General features: G+C 46.0%; 1 long non-coding RNA gene across 1 annotated transcript; it reads left to right on the top strand.

Annotated features, from left to right (window-relative positions):
* Nucleotides 1-203: 203 nt before the first annotated feature.
* Nucleotides 204-7,962, top strand: LOC138284311 (uncharacterized). The gene is made up of 2 exons (XR_011201380.1): nucleotides 204-665; nucleotides 7,242-7,962. It is a non-coding gene; the product is annotated as an uncharacterized lncRNA (long non-coding RNA).
* The last annotated feature ends 4,943 nt before the right edge of the window (nucleotides 7,963-12,905 follow it).

Here is a 12,905-nt window from a genome sequence, read left to right as displayed (position 1 = left end):
GGTCCCTTAGGGAGGCAAAATACATGCTGCAGCCCTTAGGGACCCTCCCTGGCCACACAGCCCTTGGTACCTTTTACAAGGGTGTCACGGGTGTACCAATTGTGGAAACAATGGTACAGATTAGGTAAAGAACACTGGTGCTGGTGTCTGATTAGTAAGTAGGAGCTCAGCTCACACTCAAGTTAGTATCCATATCAGACAAAAATAGGGGGTAACCATGTCAAAAGGGCTACTTTTCTACAAAAGTGTCTGCATGATGGACCCTCACCTCCTCCCGACACTAGTACAGGCCGATGGAGGTTGGAAAGGCAGGGCTGATGGGAGTTGGGAAGGCAGAATTTCTGGTGCGCGTATGAGCGCTAGGAAAAGGAAAACTCACTCCTCCACGCAATCTTGTGCTGCTAGCAGCACCATGGTTTCTGATGGCTGGCATAGTTACCCAACTCAGTGGCAGTATATGAAGCATAAGGTTCTAAAAGTAATTCTATTTAAGGTTTAAATGAACCGTTAAGTTTATATTGCAAAAATGTAGGTTATTGATCGTGATCTGTTGATGTTTTATCCATTTTCTTTCTTACAGTCCGTATTGGTGCAATGCTTGCCTACACACCCCTGGATGAGAAGAGTCTGGCTTTATTATTAAACTATTTGCATGATTTCCTGAAGTAAGTCTTTTTATTTTGGGTGGAGGGAGGAAATGTTTTTTAGGTATGTGCTGTTCTGATGTTCAGTCATTAAGAGTTCTGCCACAATGTACTGGTTTTGCTGTGAAATGTTTCTAAATTGTACTGCCCCTGACACTTTTGATCTTATAATTAGACTGTTCTGAAGAATACCTTAATAAAAAAAATATCCGCTCAATAGTGCAGTTTTGTCATTAACTGTAAGTAAGTTATTACCTAGTTTATTGATAATATCTGATAGACATCTAGCTGCAAATTGCTTACCTTAAAATTCTCCCCCAGGCGCCAGACTGGATCCAGATTAGTTTTCCCAGTAGTATCTCTGTGCGTCGGAAGAGGGCGTTGTGTGACTGCGGCAGAGTCCATATAAACCCTATGTAGGAAAGTACCCTCTTTTTGGCATGGTTACCCCCACTTTTTTCTGTGGTCCGTGTGTTTTGACTGTGTTCACTGGGATCCTGCTAACCAGGGCACCAATGACTATGCGCTCTCCCTCTAAATTTGGTTGTTCCTGACTTTGTACACCCCGCAATTGGCGAACTGGTGCCCCCATGGAAGGCCCTAGTATATGGTACATAGGTACCCAAGGCATTGGGGCACCAGGGGTTCCCCATGGGCTCCATCATGTATTATGCCACCCATGGGAGCCAATGCAAAATGTCTGCAGACCTGCCATTGCAGCCTCCATGAAAAGGTTCATGCACCCTTTCACTACAGGTCTGTAAGTCACCCCTATGGCAGGTCCTCCTAGCCCAGAGGGCAGGATGGAAGTACCTGTGTGTGAAGGCACCCCTTCATGAGCAGAGGTGCCCCTATAAACTCCATCTCCATTTTCCTGGACTTCATAAGTGCCTGGAAGCCATTTTTACCGTGTACTTAACACCTTGAACTACGTGCGTCCAGCTACATAATGGTAACTCCGAACGTAGGCATGTTTGGTATTAAACATGTCAGAATCATACCTCAATACTGTTGCCAGTTTTGGTTGTATGTTTACATGCACTCTGGGGGCTCCTTAGAGGAACACCAGCTTTGCTCCTACCAGAGGGAGACTCTTAATAGCCCAGGGAGGGGGGATTGGTCACCTAGCAGGGTGACCACCTATCAGGAGGGGGCTGTGACATCACCTGCCTGACTTGGCCACTCATTTGCTCCCTGGGGCCTCTGCTCACCTTGGATTCAATATGGCAGAATCAAGTGGCCACCTGGTGCAGCTCTGGGCACCACCCCTCAGGTGCCAATGGACTGGGGAGTGGCCACTCCCCTTTCCATTGTCCAGTTTCGTGCCAGAGCAGGGACTGGAGGTCCCTGGACTGGTGCAAACAGGTTTATGCAATGTAGGGCACCAAATGTACCCTTCAAAGCATACCGTTGGCCTAGGGAGGCCTCCCAAGCCACCTAACACCTCTTTCCAAAGGAAGAGGGTGTTGCCTCCCACTCCCAAAGGAAATCCTTTTGTTCTGCCTTCCTGGCTTGAGCTGTTCAAGCAGCAGGAGGGCAGAAACCTGTCTATAGGATGGAAACAGCGCTGGCTGCCTGGGAAAACCCTGCAAACTGGAGCGCTTTGCTGGCCTCAAGCTTTTTGAAAGCGTTTTCCATATACTGGAATGAAGGCCAAACACATCCATAATGTCTTGCTTAGACTTTCTGAGAGGTCTCTCCCATCCCTCCTTCACAAGACAGTGGGCTCCTTATAGGATGCCCAAACAGAAGCTCAAAAGGGGGGGAAACCTTCTCCCTTGTGTGGCACTCCCCTGTAAGCAAAAAGCAGGCATTGAAGTTAGACATCCCATCTTCTGAGTTTTTCAGGGAGTCCACCAATCATGTCTTTCAATGTCTTGTTGAATCTCTCAACAAGGCCATTGGTTTGTAAGTGGGGGAGGGGGGCTAGTGTAAATCCTTAGGTCACACCACACTCAGCCCACATGTGTTAGGTAGCCAGACATAGAGTTGGTACCTCTGTCTGACACCACCTCCTTTGGAAAGCCTGCTATGGTGAATATACCAATGAGGACCGTAGATACTACAGAGGCTGTAGTAGTCCTAGGAGAAATTGCTTCATGGTACCTGGTTGCATGATCCACTACAACAGTATAAATCAGTTCCATGAGGCTGTTGGAGGATCAAGGAGACCAACAATTTCAACCCCTACCATTTCAAAGGGAATCCTAACCAATGGCAGTGGAACAAGGGTGCTTTGGGCGACCACCTGTTTTGCCACTGGCTTGACAGGTGGCACAGGAGTTTAAAAAAAAAAAAACTCCTTCACTTTCTGGGACATACCTGGCTAGTAGAAGTAGTTTGCCAACCTACTCCATGTTTTTGCCTGGCCAAGATGCCCAGCTGGGGGATATCCTGGGAGAAAGTGAGGAGAAACTCTCTGAACTGCTGAGGCACTACCGCTCTTTCAGTAGCACCAGGTTTGGGGTCTCTGGCTTCAGTTAATAGGAGTCCCTCCTCCCAATAGGTCCTGTGGGAGCCTCTGATATCTCCCTTTTCCCGATCAGCAGATTGCTGTCTCGGGCCTTAAATAGTGGCACAGGTCCTCTGTTCCTGGCACATATCCTCCCTAGAGGGTCCCCCCCTGGTCCTGAGAGCTTTCATGTAAGGCTCCAGCTCTTCAGGCTCCGTTCCCTCTGGAGCTGACAGATCTTCTCCCTGAGGAGAGGGGACCTGGTCTGATTGGAATCGGTCGTCCCAGACTTTTTCGCCTTTCCTCTTGGATAGGTTGGGCCATTATTCAAGACTAAAGATACCATCGCCATGGCATGTACCTTAGCCTGATTATTAGAGTTGAGGACTGTGTATGCCTCAACAGTCAGATACTGCTCTGAGAGCACCAGTGGCTGAGTCACCATGGTTACACTGGCACCAGCATCTCGCAGTGCTTCAACTTGAATTCCATTAATATGAGGCTGTTGTCTGTACCTTCAGATTTCGGGGCCAGACAGCCAGGGCAGCTACATCCATCCCACCCTCTGAGACTAAAGTTGCCTCAGTAGACTCACTGACATAGTCTGGCCTACTTTGAATCCCATCTGGGGACTTACCACTGCATTTATCGCAGGTGCACAAGACACATTCTTTTTGTTGGGGCATGGAAGATCTCCACTGTGGTGTCAATTGATTTTGCAGTTATGGCACCAAGCCTTTTTGGGATCCTAATTTTTGCCCTGGTACCCACCCTTGGGTTGGTAAGAGTCTCTGGCCTTCCCTCCTGTGCAGGTTTTTGGGGGCCTTTAGAAGACTAATTTTTATCTTTGTTTTGGTTACCCTTTTTCTCCATTTTGGGAGGGTATTTTTGGCCTCCTTTTTGTGGTCTCCCCCACCGGGGGAAGTTTTGGTCACCCTTGTTTTGACTCTGTCTCCCTTCTGCCCCAACTCTTGAAAGGAAAGAAGGCCTAGGCCTACCAGGTACTGCAGTTACTTCTCCTGTACACAGTTATGCAACTGGTGCTCTATCATTAATTTGTAAAGCACTTTCTTATCATGCACATTGTTACCTTTAACCAGCCACCTAGAGTCTTTGCTGATAAATCCACAAAATCAAGCCAGGACTGACTGGGTTTTTGGAGTCTTCCTGAATTTAGTTCTGTACTCCTTGGGAGTAAGCCCAAATCCCTTAATCAGGGTATCCTTCTTGAGACAGGTGACCTTGCATCCGTTTCATTCACTGTCAGTAGTCTCTCTGCATTTTCCTGAGAACAGTTCCCAAAGAGAGCCCCAGTTCTTTTTGTTAACCTCTCTGGATATACAGAACCTCTCAAAGGCTTTGAACCATTTGTTGATATCATCACCATTCTTGTATTCGGGGACAATCTATCTTTGGGGATTTTGGGGCCAGAGTGTCCTACTCTGTCCCTAGGTATTACATTGCTGCCACCATTCATGGGTGATAAACCCAATTTTGCTCTTTCCCTTTCTATGGCCAGTATGCTGTCCTCCAGGGCAATTCTTGTAGCTAATCCCTGAAAGCGGAGCTCTTCTACAGAGATCTTCTCTGTACCTTGCAAAACCTGAGCCATCCTCGCTAGGGGGGGTGGAGTGTGCTCAGAGAGAATGAGAGAATGAGCGAGAATTAATTTTTCTCTTCTCAGAGATGGAGGGTCAAGTTCCTTCTCCCTTGCAGGTGCTCTAGGCAACTGTGTGTGTTTTCTCTTCTCTTTCCAGAGATGGAGGCTCCATTTGCTCCTCACTTGCAGTACCCTGATCTACAGGGACAGTGGTTTCAGCAGTAGGATGGGTCTGCTAATACTCTGCCAGTAGCTCCTGGAGGCTTACACTGGTCGGGTCTGAGCCTGTTTTTATTTTGCACCCTTTAGAAAGGGCCCTTAACTGCTTGAGATAAAGCTTAAGGTATGGGGTGCGGTCCAGCTCCATAGCCCTACCCTCTGAGGTGTGACCTGTCCAAACACAGGTTTTTACAGTCCTAACTAAAGTAAGTTCTTTAGATTTTTAAACTGTTAAGCTACAGGGACCTAACCAGGTCTTTAACAGTTACTTTTAAGAAATTGGAAAAAATACCCAATTAAGAAAAAATGCAATTTAACTAAATATAATTTTTCAATGTGCTCGTGTAGCCACTTATTGAACTGGTGGTATCAGCAGATGCAAAGTCATAGATCCCACCATTGCCTCCAGTGTAGGAAGCTGGTGCTCTACGTGGTGTTATTTTTGTTTTGTTTGTTTTTTAAATTACACTGTGCAGAGAATCCTAGTGGATCCCCATTTGGTTTGCAGAGGGAAAAGTAGATGGGAGTAATGCTCTATTTTGTGGCTCCCAATTGAGCCTGGCAGTCCTGGTTCACCACCCTCCTCGAACTAGCTGTAGTTCCTCACGAGAAGCTTCTCCTCAACCCGGACCTTCTCACTCCGAAACATGGAGAAATTGGGCACCCAAATCCTAAAGAACTAAATCGAACAATTTGTCTCATTAGGTCATAGTTTGGCTACCTTAACTTGCCACAAGAATGTATAGACATTCTTTAGGCAGCACACAAGCCTACCACTAAACCATGTTATGCAGCACAATTGACATTTTTTTGTTTTGCTATTGTCATTCAAAACAAATTGACCATTTTAAAGCCAAAGTGCAGGACATTACTGCCTACTTCACTTACAGAAGGTAAACTTAGCGTGCACTTCTATACGGCTGCATCTTGCTGCAGTAACATGCTTACTTACAAAATAGACAGCACCTTTCTGTTTTCAAAATTCCAGGCATCAAAACCATCATGGAAGAGGAGCTTCAAAAAGTGATTCCCCAAACTACTCTCCTCCTCCCCAGGGACTCCTCCTTCTTGGATTCCTGATATAGTACTTACAAGAATCATGGGTCACCCATTTGAACCTCTACGCTCATGCCGTCTTCAATTTTCATCTTGGAAAGTGGCATTCTTAGTTACCGTAACTTCAATTACGCGGGTTAGTGAGTTCTGGGCATTAACCTTAGAAGCTTTTTTCCAAATACAGAGATAATGTGTGTAGGAAGTTGGCTCTGTATATACTATCTCAAAGTGAGAGATAGTGTGCAGAGTCCAACGGTTCTCCTTAGAGGTTGATAGTGGCAAAATTAGATAATACTAATGCTCTATTTTGTGGTAGTGTGGTCGAGCAGTAGGCCTATTAGAGGGCAGTCTTAAGCATTTGTTGTACACACAGGCATTAATGGGAACACACACTCTTAAGACTTAACTCCTGGCCAATAGGTTTTTATATAGAAAAATATTCTTAGAACCACAAGATTCAGATTTTAGGTAAGTACATAAATTGTAAGGTACTTCACACAGGTAAGTATTGAATTAAAACAGTAAAGTACACAGTTTTGGCAAAAATGGCAATAAGCTATTTTAAAAGTGGACACAGTGCACAAATCAACAGTTCCTGGGGGGAGGTAAGTATTGGTTAGTTTTCAGGTAAGTCATCCACTGGTTGCACCTTAGTCCCTGAAAACCAGGGTGGGCTCAACCATCAAGCTCTTGATATAGATATGTAAAAATACTTGGTGGTTACCCCAGCATCCCTTTCGTATGAGTACCACTGGAATGATTACAAAAGTAAAAAAATCAAGTTACTGTGCCTATACCCTAGAATGTCGATATGTTTCAGCTCCTCATGGCCCTCATTAAGTCCCGGGCTTTTATCGGGGCTGATATACCCTGTTATTTTGGAATAGCTCTCAGTTTTAAGCAGGTCACTGCCTAATACAGATCTGTTAGTCTATTCTTTCTTTTTTTTTTTTAAACACATTGCTTCCAATGATACTGACTCATGTCACTTTAATAAATAATAATAATAAAAAATGTAGCGAGTGAAACTTTTGATTTACTTTTCATGCAGTGTTTTTGGTAATCAGTCCATAGTTACTTGGTGTTTGATGGAGATCAAGGATTAGGTAATCATTCCTTTGTCTTGGAGTTAGTGCAATATTTAGTTAACTTGTGCTTGTTTGACTGTGGGTAGATGTGGCAGTTGTGATGCAAAGCGTGGCAGGAAGGAATCCTGTCCTTGTGTTGAACATGCTGGCTTCTTATAACTTTACTTTTCTTCCCCTCTAAGGTACCTTGCAAAGAATGCTCCTGTGTTGTTCAGCACCAGTGACTATGAAGTTGCACCTCCTGAATACCATCGGAAGGCAGTCTAGTTCTACCTCGTGGATACTACTGCAAGGACTATTACTGGAAGACATGGCTCTTGACACATTTAATTAGAAGAAAGCCACTCTAAACTAGATTCTTTCAAAGGACTTTATGAACATGAATCTGTTGTACTGTTGGCATATAAGTTGGGTCAACGTCCTAATCTTGTCTGAGTTCCCAGAGTTGACCGAAACCTGCAGTCATTTGGTGCTGCCTTTGTCCTTCACCATGGCGGGAGCCGGAAAGCAATGGACCAAGTGGTATGAAAGCCAGATATGCTGGACTCCAGCAAAGGCTCTAAACTGGACTATGTTCTGCAGCGTGACACTGAACGATATTCTTTACCAACTGGGCTACAAACATTTTGTGACACTGGAGGACTTCAAAGACATTCCTTTCCCTTCCAGGACATTTTCCCTGTGTGTGGAAGGAAAGATGAGCTTGAGGCTTCTGCCTTGTGAATTTCCTCCTTCCTTGCCAACACTCCTAAGAGTGAGTTCACAAAGCAGCCTAGTTTTGCCCAAATTTTATGTGCATGCCTTGGCACATTGCGATCAATGTGTCTTTCACTCTTAGAAAAGGGTGGATCTTTCTGGATCTTGTTTGCAAGTATCAGAAATAAAAGTTGTCTTTTGTATCAAGTGGGGTCACTGGCACGTCCACTTCAAATCTAAAGCTACTTGGTGCATTGTGGTGTTAAACATTTCTTAGCAAGATCGCTAATGCATTGTCAATTTTTCAGTCCCCACCCCCCAATTTGGGCATTGGTGCACATATGTCCCCTGTAGGAAGCTGGCTTTGTATATACCACATCAAAATGAGATCTAGTATACACAGAGACCAGGGGTTCCCCAGAGGCTTAACAAAGCCTAAAGTAGATAATGCTAATGTTCTCTTTTGTGGTAGTGTGATCGAGCAGTTAGGCTTGTCGGAGGGTAGTGCAAAGCATTTGTTGTGTACACACACACAGGCAACAAATGAGGCACACATTCTATGGCTAATTCCAGGTTAATTGTTTTTATATAACAAACATATAACAAAAAATATATTTTGTTTCTTAATTATTTGAACCAGAAGAACTTTTTTGCAGGTAAGTACATTTGTAAGTATGTAACAAGCATATGTATCAAATGTACTTTGTTTGGTTTCAGCAGACAAAGCAAGTAAGTAGCAGATTTCTATTTCAAAAGTTGAGAGGGGAGAGTATTAGCACAGAAAGTAGGTAAGTACATGACTTACAGTTCCAGTCTCTGGCGGTTAAGATATCCACTGGTCACAGTTCAAGATGACCCCAAACAGTAACAAAGGGCCGTTCGGGTGCAGAGAATAAAATTGGTGTTGGATTTAGAATGGGATCCTATGGAGACTGAGGGTATCTGATTTCGGATGCCTCCCCTGGGTTGGGGTTCAGGTGAGCACTGGGGAAGGGGAGTGGGGGTGAACTACAGGTTCGGTGGCATGTGTAGCTGCAGATACACATGCTGTGCATAGTCCGCTGTCTGGTGTTGGGTCGGAGTGTTACAAGTTGTTTTTCTTCGAAGAAGTCTTTTCGAGTCACGAGACCGAGGGACTCCTCCTCCTTTGTTTCCATTGCGCATGGGCGTCGACTCCATCTTCGATTGTTTTTTTTCCGCCATCGGGTTCGGACGTGTTCCTTTTCGCTCCGGGTTTCGGGACGGAAAGATAGTCAAAACTTCAGAAAACTACGTCGGTATTGTTTCGTTCGGTATCGGGTTAGATAGAATCGACACCGAATCGTGATGAGCTCCGGTAGCCCTTCGGGGTAACTTCGACCCCCCCCGTCGGGGCCTGGTCGGCCCCGCCGCGTGTACCATCGACACCGATGGAACGGACCCCGTTCCGATTCTGTCCTAAATGCCACAGCAAATATCCATATACAGACCAACATTTGGTCTGTAACTTGTGCCTGTCGCTCGAGCACAAGGAAGAGACGTGTGAGGCCTGTCGTGCGTTCCGGTCCCGAAAGACGCTCCGTGACCGAAGAGCCAGAAGGTTGCAAATGGCGTCCACGCCGACAGGACAACGTGGGTTCGAGGAACAAGGAGAAGAAGAGGAAGCCTTCTCCATCCATGAATCGGACTCGGAGGAGTTCGACTTCGAAGAAACCGTGAGTAAGACGTCGAAACAAGCACCACACGGGAAAACAGACAAGGCCCAGGGGACGCCACTGCCAACAGGCCATGGCTCAACCCATAAAATACGTGACCGTCCATCGGCACCGAAAAAGGGCGAACTGGTGCCGAGATCGTCCGACTCGGGTCGAGACACAGGCACGCAGCAATCTCGGGACCGAGAAAGTGCTGCCGAAAAGGGTCGACGCCGAGACAGCGGAACCGAAGCTGCTCGACGCAGAGACAGCGGCACCGAGGATGATCGACGCCGAGAAAGCTCGACTGCAAAAAAGAGAAAATTCTCCTCGGAGCCGAAAACAAGCAAAGACACAGTTTCGGTGCCAAAACGCCCTGCAACCGAACGGACTGCCAGCTCGTATTCAGAGGAACAATCACTGTCCTCTCAAATGCGCAAACACAGATTTGAAGAAGAGTTACAATCCACTGACGTAGACCACACCCAGAAGCGGATCTTCATACAGAGTGGGACAGGGAAGATCAGCACTCTTCCTCCAATCAGGAGGAAAAGGAGACTCGAGTTCCAAACACAAGAACAAACACCACAAGCAAAAGTGGTGAAGAAAGTAACTCCACCACCCTCTCCTCCACCTGTAACTCATACATCACTGGCACAAACTCCGTCACATTCACCAGCTCATACCACCATGAGCCAAGATGACCAGGACGCTTGGGACCTATATGACGCCCCAGTATCAGACAATAGTCCTGAATCGTACCCTACCAAGCCCTCACCACCCGAGGACAGCACAGCGTATGCACAGGTGGTAGCTAGGGCAGCAGAGTTCCATAACGTGTCGTTACACTCAGAAACTGTCGAGGATGACTTCCTTTTCAACACCCTCTCCTCCACCCATAGCACCTATCAAAGCCTGCCTATGCTCCCGGGAATGCTAAGGCACGCAAAACAGATCTTTAAAGATCCTGTCAAAAGCAGAGCGATAACTCCACGGGTGGAGAAAAAATATAAAGCACCGCCCACAGACCCTGCTTTTATCACATCACAACTGCCACCAGATTCAGTTGTAGTAGGGGCAGCTCGCAAGAGAGCCAACTCGCACACATCAGGCGACGCCCCACCTCCGGACAAAGAGCCGCAAGTTCGACGCAGCTGGAAAAAGGGTTGCTGTACAAGCTGCAAACCAGTGGTGCATCGCGAACTCTCAGGCGCTCCTAGCGCGATATGACAGAGCCCATTGGGATGAGATGTAGCATCTTATCGAGCATCTACCCAAAGAATTACAGAAATGGGCAAAACAAGTAGTTGAGGAGGGACAAAATATCTCTAATAACCAAATACGCTCCTCTATGGATGCAGCGGATACAGCTGCAAGAACAATAAATACCGCGGTAACCATAAGACGGCACGCATGGTTGCGCACATCCGGGTTTAAACCCGAGATACAACAGGCAGTGCTCAATATGCCGTTCAACGAACAACAATTGTTTGGACCCGATGTGGACACGGCAATTGAGAAATTGAAAAAGGACACTGACACAGCCAAGGCCATGGGCGCACTCTATTCCCCGCAGGGCAGAGGCACTTTTGGCACATTTCGCAGAACACCCTTCAGAGGGGGGTTTCGGGGTCAAGCCACACAAGCCAGCACCTCACAATCAACACCGTCTACCTACCAGGGACAGTACCAAAGGGGAGGCTTTCGGGGCCAGTACAGAGGGGGACAATTCCCTAGAAACCGGGGAAAACTTCAAGGTCCCAAAACCCCTACAACCAAACAGTGACTCACAAGTCACTCAACCCCTTCACACAACACCAGTGGGGGGAAGACTAAGCCAATTTTACAAAGCTTGGGAGGAAATAACAACAGACACTTGGGTCTTAGCAATTATCCAACATGGTTATTGCATAGAATTTCTCCAAATCCCTCCAAATGTCCCACCAAAAACACAAAACATGTCAAAACAGCATTTAGACCTTCTGGAATTAGAAGTTCAGGCATTACTGCAAAAGGACGCAATAGAACTTGTACCACGTACACAAAGGAACACAGGAGTTTACTCACTGTACTTTCTAATACCAAAATAAAACAAAACACTGAGACCAATCTTAGATCTCAGAACACTAAACATCTACATCAAATCGGAACACTTTCACATGGTCACGCTACAAAACGTATTACCACTGCTAAAACAACAAGACTATATGACAACCTTAGATCTAAAGGACGCGTATTTCCACATACCGATACATCCCTCGCACAGTAAATACCTAAGGTTCGTATTCAAGGGAATACACTACCAATTCAAAGTGTTGCAGTTCGGTATAACAACCGCACCAAGAGTATTTACAAAATGCCTAGCAGTAGTAGCTGCACATATCAGAAGGCAGCAAATACACGTGTTCCCCTACCTAGACGATTGGCTAATCAAAACCAACTCCCTAACAAAGTGTTCACACCACACAGAGTATGTCATACAAACCCTCTACAAACTCGGTTTCTCCATCAACTATGCAAAATCACACATTCTGCCGTGCAAAACACAGCAATACTTAGGAGCGACAATCGACACAACAAAGGGGATAGCCACTCCAAGTCCACAAAGGGTTCAAAATTTTTACAAGGTTATACAAGCCATGTATCCGACACAAAAAATACATGCAAAGATGGTATTAAAACTCCTAGGCATGATCCATTGTCCCAAACGCAAGACTGCACATGAGGCCCTTACAACAGTGCCTAGCATCGCAATGGTCACAGGCACAGGGTCACCTTCTAGATCTGGTGTTGATAGACCGCCAAACATACATCTCGCTTCTATGGTGGAACAGTATAAATTTAAACAAAGGGCGGCCTTTCCAAGACCCAGTGCCACAATACGTGATAACAACAGATGCTTCCATGACAGGGTGGGGAGCACACCTCAATCAACACAGCATCCAAGGACAATGGGACATACATCAAACGAAGTTGCATATAAATCACCTCGAATTGTTAGCAGTATTCCTAGCGTTGAAAGCATTTCAACCCATCATAACCCACAAATACATTCTTGTCAAAACAGACAACATGACAACAATGTATTATCTAAACAAACGGGGGAACACACTCGACACAGCTGTGCCTCCTGGCACAAAAGATATGGCAATGGGCGATTCACAACCACATTCGCCTAATAGCACAGTTTATTCCAGGGATCCAGAATCAACTAGCAGACAACCTCTCTTGAGATCACCAACAAGTCCACGAATGGGAGATTCACCCCCAAATTCTAAACACTTACTTTCCACATTTGGGGAACACCTCAAATAGACCTATTTGCAACAAAGGAGAACGCAAAATGCCAAAACTTCGCATCCAGGTACCCACACAGGCAGTCTCAAGGCAATGCTCTATGGATGAATTGGTCAGGGATATTTGCATACGCTTTTCCCCCTCTCCCTCTCCTTCCATATCTAGTAAACAAATTGAGTC

Source organism: Pleurodeles waltl, chromosome 3_1, assembly GCF_031143425.1.
Source record: "Pleurodeles waltl isolate 20211129_DDA chromosome 3_1, aPleWal1.hap1.20221129, whole genome shotgun sequence".
In the NCBI taxonomy this organism is placed as follows: Eukaryota; Metazoa; Chordata; class Amphibia; order Caudata; family Salamandridae; genus Pleurodeles; species Pleurodeles waltl.
Note: the sequence above shows the minus strand (reverse complement) of the source record. Positions and strands in the feature narration are given on the sequence as shown.